This window comes from Psammomys obesus, unplaced genomic scaffold (genome assembly GCF_907164565.1).
Source record: "Psammomys obesus unplaced genomic scaffold, mPsaObe1.curated_primary_1811, whole genome shotgun sequence".
NCBI lineage: Eukaryota > Metazoa > Chordata > Mammalia > Rodentia > Muridae > Psammomys > Psammomys obesus.
Genome location: NW_026585626.1, coordinates 3,215,644 through 3,221,643, shown reverse-complemented (window position 1 = coordinate 3,221,643; position 6,000 = coordinate 3,215,644).

The following is a 6,000-nucleotide window of genomic DNA, read 5'->3' as shown; positions in this document are numbered from 1 at the left end:
CTTTCTTTCTTTCTTTCTTTCTTTCTTTCTTTCTTTCTTTTTATGTACAGATGTGTTGATGCCAGGGGATGATGTGAGATGTATTTCTCAATTGCTCTCCATGTGATTTCTTGAGACAGAGTCTCCCCTTACTGAACTGGAGCTCACCAGTTCCGATGGGTTAGCTGGCCAACCTGTCCGTGCAGTTTCTTCCCAGCTTCCCCAGCTCTACCATGCCTGCAAAGCACTTCTGTTTTTAATATGTGCTCTGGGGATGTGGACTCTGCTGCTCGCATTTGTCTGGTGCGTGCTTTTATTTCCAGTGAGCCATCTTCCATCTCCCACTCTAGTGTTTTTGTTTTTCGGCTTCTGAACTACCCATATGCCCTCAAATCAATTTAGCCTATAAACTTTAGGTCTGGGAATTTTCTCGATGGAAATTATACAGTGGTAACCCTGAGGTTCCAAAATCCAAGGACAGATTAAGGTGCTGGCCACTATTTCATTTGATGACCCAATTCTGAGACTATTTTCCATGTGTGGATTGTGATTCATCAAATGTTAGGTAATGGTTGTCAATTATGAGAGAGAGAGAGAGAAAGAGAGAGCTAGTTCTGTGAGTGCCACGGAGTCCAGAAGAAGAAATCAGATGTTCTGAAGCTGGAGTTATGGGTGATTAAGAGCCCACTCATATATTTAAGTGCTGGGCATTGAGCTCAGATCTGCAGGAACAGAAAGCACTCTTAGCCCCTGAGCTATCTGGGATCAGAATAGAATGACCAGAGTACACCAAATGAGAAAGGGCAGATGCTTTGGAAAACAAAAACAAAAACAAAAAAAACATTCAGCAGCTGCGTGTGTATGTAGATACTTGAGTGCTAATTCTCAGTCAAGGGTACTTCTGAAAATGGGCTTTAGTATAATCAACCTATAAACAATAGCTATAGGGAAAATGAAAGAAAGTGCAGAAGATCTCTCTCTATTAACCTAACAACCCTGCCACATGGTGCTTCTTGGGCTTGCTTTTAAATTTGTAGCTTTTTTCTGGATTAGAGACCTAGTTTTGATGTTTTGTCTCTGACTACAATGAGGAATTTGCCTAACCCTTGCTCTAAAACACAGAAATGGGGCCTTTAAATATATTTCTAAAAGAGCTGACACACACACATCTGTCTGTCTATCTATCTATCTATCTATCTATCTATCTATCTATCTATCATCTATCTATCTATCTATCTATCTATCTATCTATCTGTCTGTCTGTCTATCTATCATCTATCTATCTATTTATGTTCACATGTGTATGGGGGTGTGGTAAGGTGCCCACATAGATCTGAAGAAGGCATAGGATCCTATGGAGCTGACTTGACAGGCAGTTATGGGCCTCCTGATGTGGGTGCTGGGGACTGACCTGAACACCAGTTCTCTGCAAGATCAGCAAGTGCTCTTAAGTGCTCAGCCGTCTGTCCAGTCTTTCAGTGTATTTTTGAGACAATAAAGAAAGTAGACCTTGGAAGGTACTGTAAGTACAAAACTCTTCTTCAGTTTACTTTTTTTTTTTTTTTTTTTTTGCTATAAGTTTGTATGGCATATACTCACTGCACAGGGTGCCGTGTTACATGGGGCATGGTAACACACCTTACACTGTCATCGAGCATGCCACGCATAACTGCTCTACCCTCTTTTTCAGCCCCATCACTCCAGGCCGCAGTCTTTGCCCTTCTAGGCAGTTTCACCTGCTCACTCATACATGATCCTATGTATCTATATAAAATCTAGGAGCCACAAATGAGAGGTGAAATGGGATATTTTGGTCTCTTTGAGACTGGCTAAATTTCACTTGTGTGATTATCTCCAATTACCTCAAATTTCCTGCAAATTGCACCACTTTATGGTTGAAAAAGTCTCTCTCTCTCTTTCTCTCTCTCTGTGTGTGTCTATCTGTCTTTCTCTGTCTCTATCTCTATCTCTGCCTCTCTATGTGTGTCTGTCTCTGTCTCTGTCTGTCTGTCTGTCTCTCTCTCACACATATACACACACTACTCCTCTAGGTTCGCTCTACAGCTTACATCTTGTGAATGGTGCTGCAATGAACCCTTGATATACAAGTGTCTCTGTGATGTTCTGGAGTCCTTTGGATGAGAGCCGAGGAGAGAGAGGACTGTGTCAGAGGGTAGATCTATTTCTTTTAGAAACTCTGCGCTAATTTCCACATCAGCCAACTAGCTTTTGTCCATACCCTCACCAGCATTTGCTGCTTGTATTTTTTTCTTGATGACTTCCAGGATTTTGTCTAAACAGAGGGACTGATGCTCCGTCTGTCCAGACAAACAGTTTGCAGGAGTCAACACAATCAACTTGGTTACTTGTTATTTTCCTGGACATAAATTTTCTGGAATAGTCACCTGAATTACAAAGTTAAGTATTTACAGAGGTTCTAGATATAAATTCTTCAGATTTAAGTTAATTTTTCTCCTCTATGATGTTGATTTGTCAGTCACCAAGTAAGTCCTTGGTATTAGATATACACTGTTTGCTTAAAAAAAAAAAAGTGGGTGTGGCAAAATGTGAAAGAACAACAATGTTTACAGTAGGGACTAAGATGTCAGATTTTACTAGGACTTGAAAGTTTCCAAAGAATAATAAGGTGGAGATTAAAGAAACACATTTTAGAAGGGCCAGGAAGATGGCCTAGTAGTTAAGAGCACTTGCTGTGCTTCCAGAAGACCCAGGTTCAGTTCCCAGAACCCACCTGGTGCTTCACAACCCACACATTTGTAACTGCAACCCCAGGGGATCTGATGGAATTAACACTGAATAAAAAAATTGGTTTCTTTTCACATAGTCATCGCTAGGGTGACATTAAAAGACAAACCAGCCTTAATTCTGAAATGTGGTTATCAAGGGGTATTCAGTTACTGTGGATAGACACAGTTTCTCCCCAAGTGGATGGGCATGTTTGTTTAAAGGAGCAAGTCTCTAAGAATCCTAAACCTTGCTAGTTCTTATTTTTTCCTTTGATTTTTCTCTGCTCTTTCTATACTATTTTCTTTACTTTTCTTTTATTAAACAAGTTCTTCAACAAGCAAAGCAACAAAGCCTACAATCTTTCTTTTTTTTTTTTCTCTAGATTTCCAGCGATGAGCAAGATGGCAGACTCAATCAATGTCTTCTTTTTCTTTTGGATCACTTTATAGAAACTGCGCAGCATGATGGGAGGCATCATGGTGGAATTAGGTCACAGAGCTGGGAAGCTGGTGGGTATAGTATGAATCAAGGTGAGTATGAGCTTTGTGACTCTGGGTGATTAGCTTTTTAGTATATGCTTTAGGTTTCTCACTTGTAATCTAAAAATAGCGCCGTGAAATTTAAATGAGGTGTGTGTGCCGCCTGTGCACTCACGCCTGTGCCTGTAGGTGAATGTATGTGAGAGGTGGAGAAAAAGACTTTTTGCCCGGCCTAATACCCAGAGCAGCATAAACACTCAAAACAACAACATTAATTGTGCTTTCTGTGACCACAGTGCGGCGACCATAGCAAACGCCATTATTATTCGCATGTGAAGCCAACAGATACTAGAAATACAATTCCTCTTCATTAAGGACGTCGATACTACGATTGATCATGTAGCTGGTAGTCTAATGGGGGCTTCCTCTCTCTTAGCCATTTCTCTGAGGAGCCAAGGGATTCAGCAACCCTGAGCTCATAGAGTTCTGTGTTATTGGATTTGGAGAAAACAAAACAAAACATTATGGAACATTACAAAGCAGAACATAATAATAATAAAAAAAAGGTAGATTTTGTGAATCAGAAATTCTTTTGTGAGAATAAAGTCCAAGTGCAGTCTGTTCGGTTTGCCATTTTTTTTTTTAATGTGGCACTTAATATAATAACTTAATCAAGTTAAAAAAATTCATCTGCATCCAGTAAGAGGTATTAAGATGCAGATAACACTATATTCAAGGAAGCTTTAAAAGTCAGATGATGATTATTATTACTTGAAGATTTATTTTATTTTATCTTTTTTTATTTATGTGTATATGTGGGCTATAGGTATGGGCACATGAGTGCAGGGACCTCCAGAAGCCAGGAGAAGGTATCAGATCCCTTTCAGCTACAGTTAAAGGTATTTATGAGCTGCCTGATGTGAGCTGCCAGGAACCAAACTTTGGTCCTCTGTTAAAGCAGTCTGTGCTCTTAACTTCTGAGACATCTCTCCAGCCCTCTAATCAGATTATTTTAAAATTTCACTTAAAATCACTCAAGAACCTTCACTGAATAGGTCCCGGATCTAGGGGAAAACCGACTATTATTAATCCGCTAAAGAAGCATAGCAATAAAAAGACTCCTGATGGTTTCTCGAGATCCCATAGGTCAGCGCATGGCTCAGCCACCATCAGAGAATATTCTTGCTATAGATGGTACCTAGCACAGAGACCCACAACTGGACAATGTGCAGAGACTGCGAAACTTTGGAACACACAGTCCTAAATGGGGTATCTTCACCAAATTCTTCCTTTTAAGGCTCAGGGGTCCATGTGGAAGAGGAGGTGGAAAGAGTCTAAGAGCCACAAGTGACGGATGGTTCTAAAGAAATAGTGTCTTATACTCACAACAGGAATGATGCACAGAAACCCACAGAGACTATAGCAGCATGCACAGGCTCAAGCCATATGGAGTCCCATCACTGAGGGGGGCAGTGGACATGGCATCTAACTCTTAACCAAGAAACTATTTGCAACTGAAACCTGCTGGCCAAGGGGAAAATCGAATCTCTCCAATGGAATGCCCTTGTGTGCATCAACCACACTCTGGGCCAGACCTCGTGTCTAAGAGTAATTAGTCAAGACAAATTAAACTCCGTGTTCTTGTGTGTGTGTCTCTTTTGTTGTTTTAAAAACATTATATTTATCGTTTTATTCTGTTTTTAAGGGAGGGAGGGAAGGAGAGAGAGAGGAAGTTAAGTGGGTAGGGATCTGGGAGAAATTGGAAGAGAAAAGGAGAAGAAACGTGGTTAAAAATCATATATATATATATATATATATATTTTTTTTTTAACTAAAAGTTTCTTTAAAATATTCAGTCAAAGGGAGATAATTCCAGATTTAATTATGCCAGGAGCATCACATGTCACCAAGCCAGAGATGTGTTCCTTCTTTCTCTTCTTGCATCCTGGCCTGTCTACCTAAGCTTGGCACTTGGCTGTCACAAGCTCTAGGCATCTGGCCCTCTTCCTCTTCTTTCCATGGGGCAACGGCACATCCTAATTCCTGGCAAATGTGACTGCTCCTTTACATGGATAACTTTAAAGGTACTATCTTAGACTGTGAAGACCAAAGAGATGTACTATACAGGAGGGAGGCAAAGAGAAACTGGGCTACAGAAAAGGACAAGGGAGTATGAGCACAGGTGCAGAAACCGGAAGTGATGTAGAATGATCCTAAGCAATGACAGGGGCCTTGAGACAAGGAATATTTTCTCCACTAGGAATGCTGGAGGGAGTCTGACCTTGCCCATGCCCTGCTTTTAAGCACGTGACACTGATTATGGATGTCAGTTCGGTCAAATTGTGAAAGAATGAATTCCTGTTGTTTTACACCACTGCTTGTGACCATTGTTAGAACAGTCGTTGGAACCAATATGGTGAATTAAGTGAGTTTCCTTTACAGAGACTTCCTTTAAAGGAGAGAAATCTCTGAAACTCCTACATGTAGCTTCCCACTACCACTCCCCACCTTCCTGCCTGGGGCCTGTTAAAAAGGCTCTCGTTTTGAGGCTCCTTAGAAATATAGGTCTGACATCTTTAACTTTGATAAAGCTCTGTAAGCAAAGACAGAGGTATGCTGTCACAAACAGAAATAATTACGAGAAAAGGCATCTAACAGGATCTATCATAGTTGGTGTATGGAAATGGTTGGTGCCGAAGCAAAACACGAACCAGCTGAATGCCAAGGTCAAGGTGAAGCTGTCTGAGGGGCTGGAGAGGCTACTGCACTCTGGGAAACACTTTCACCTGTGTCC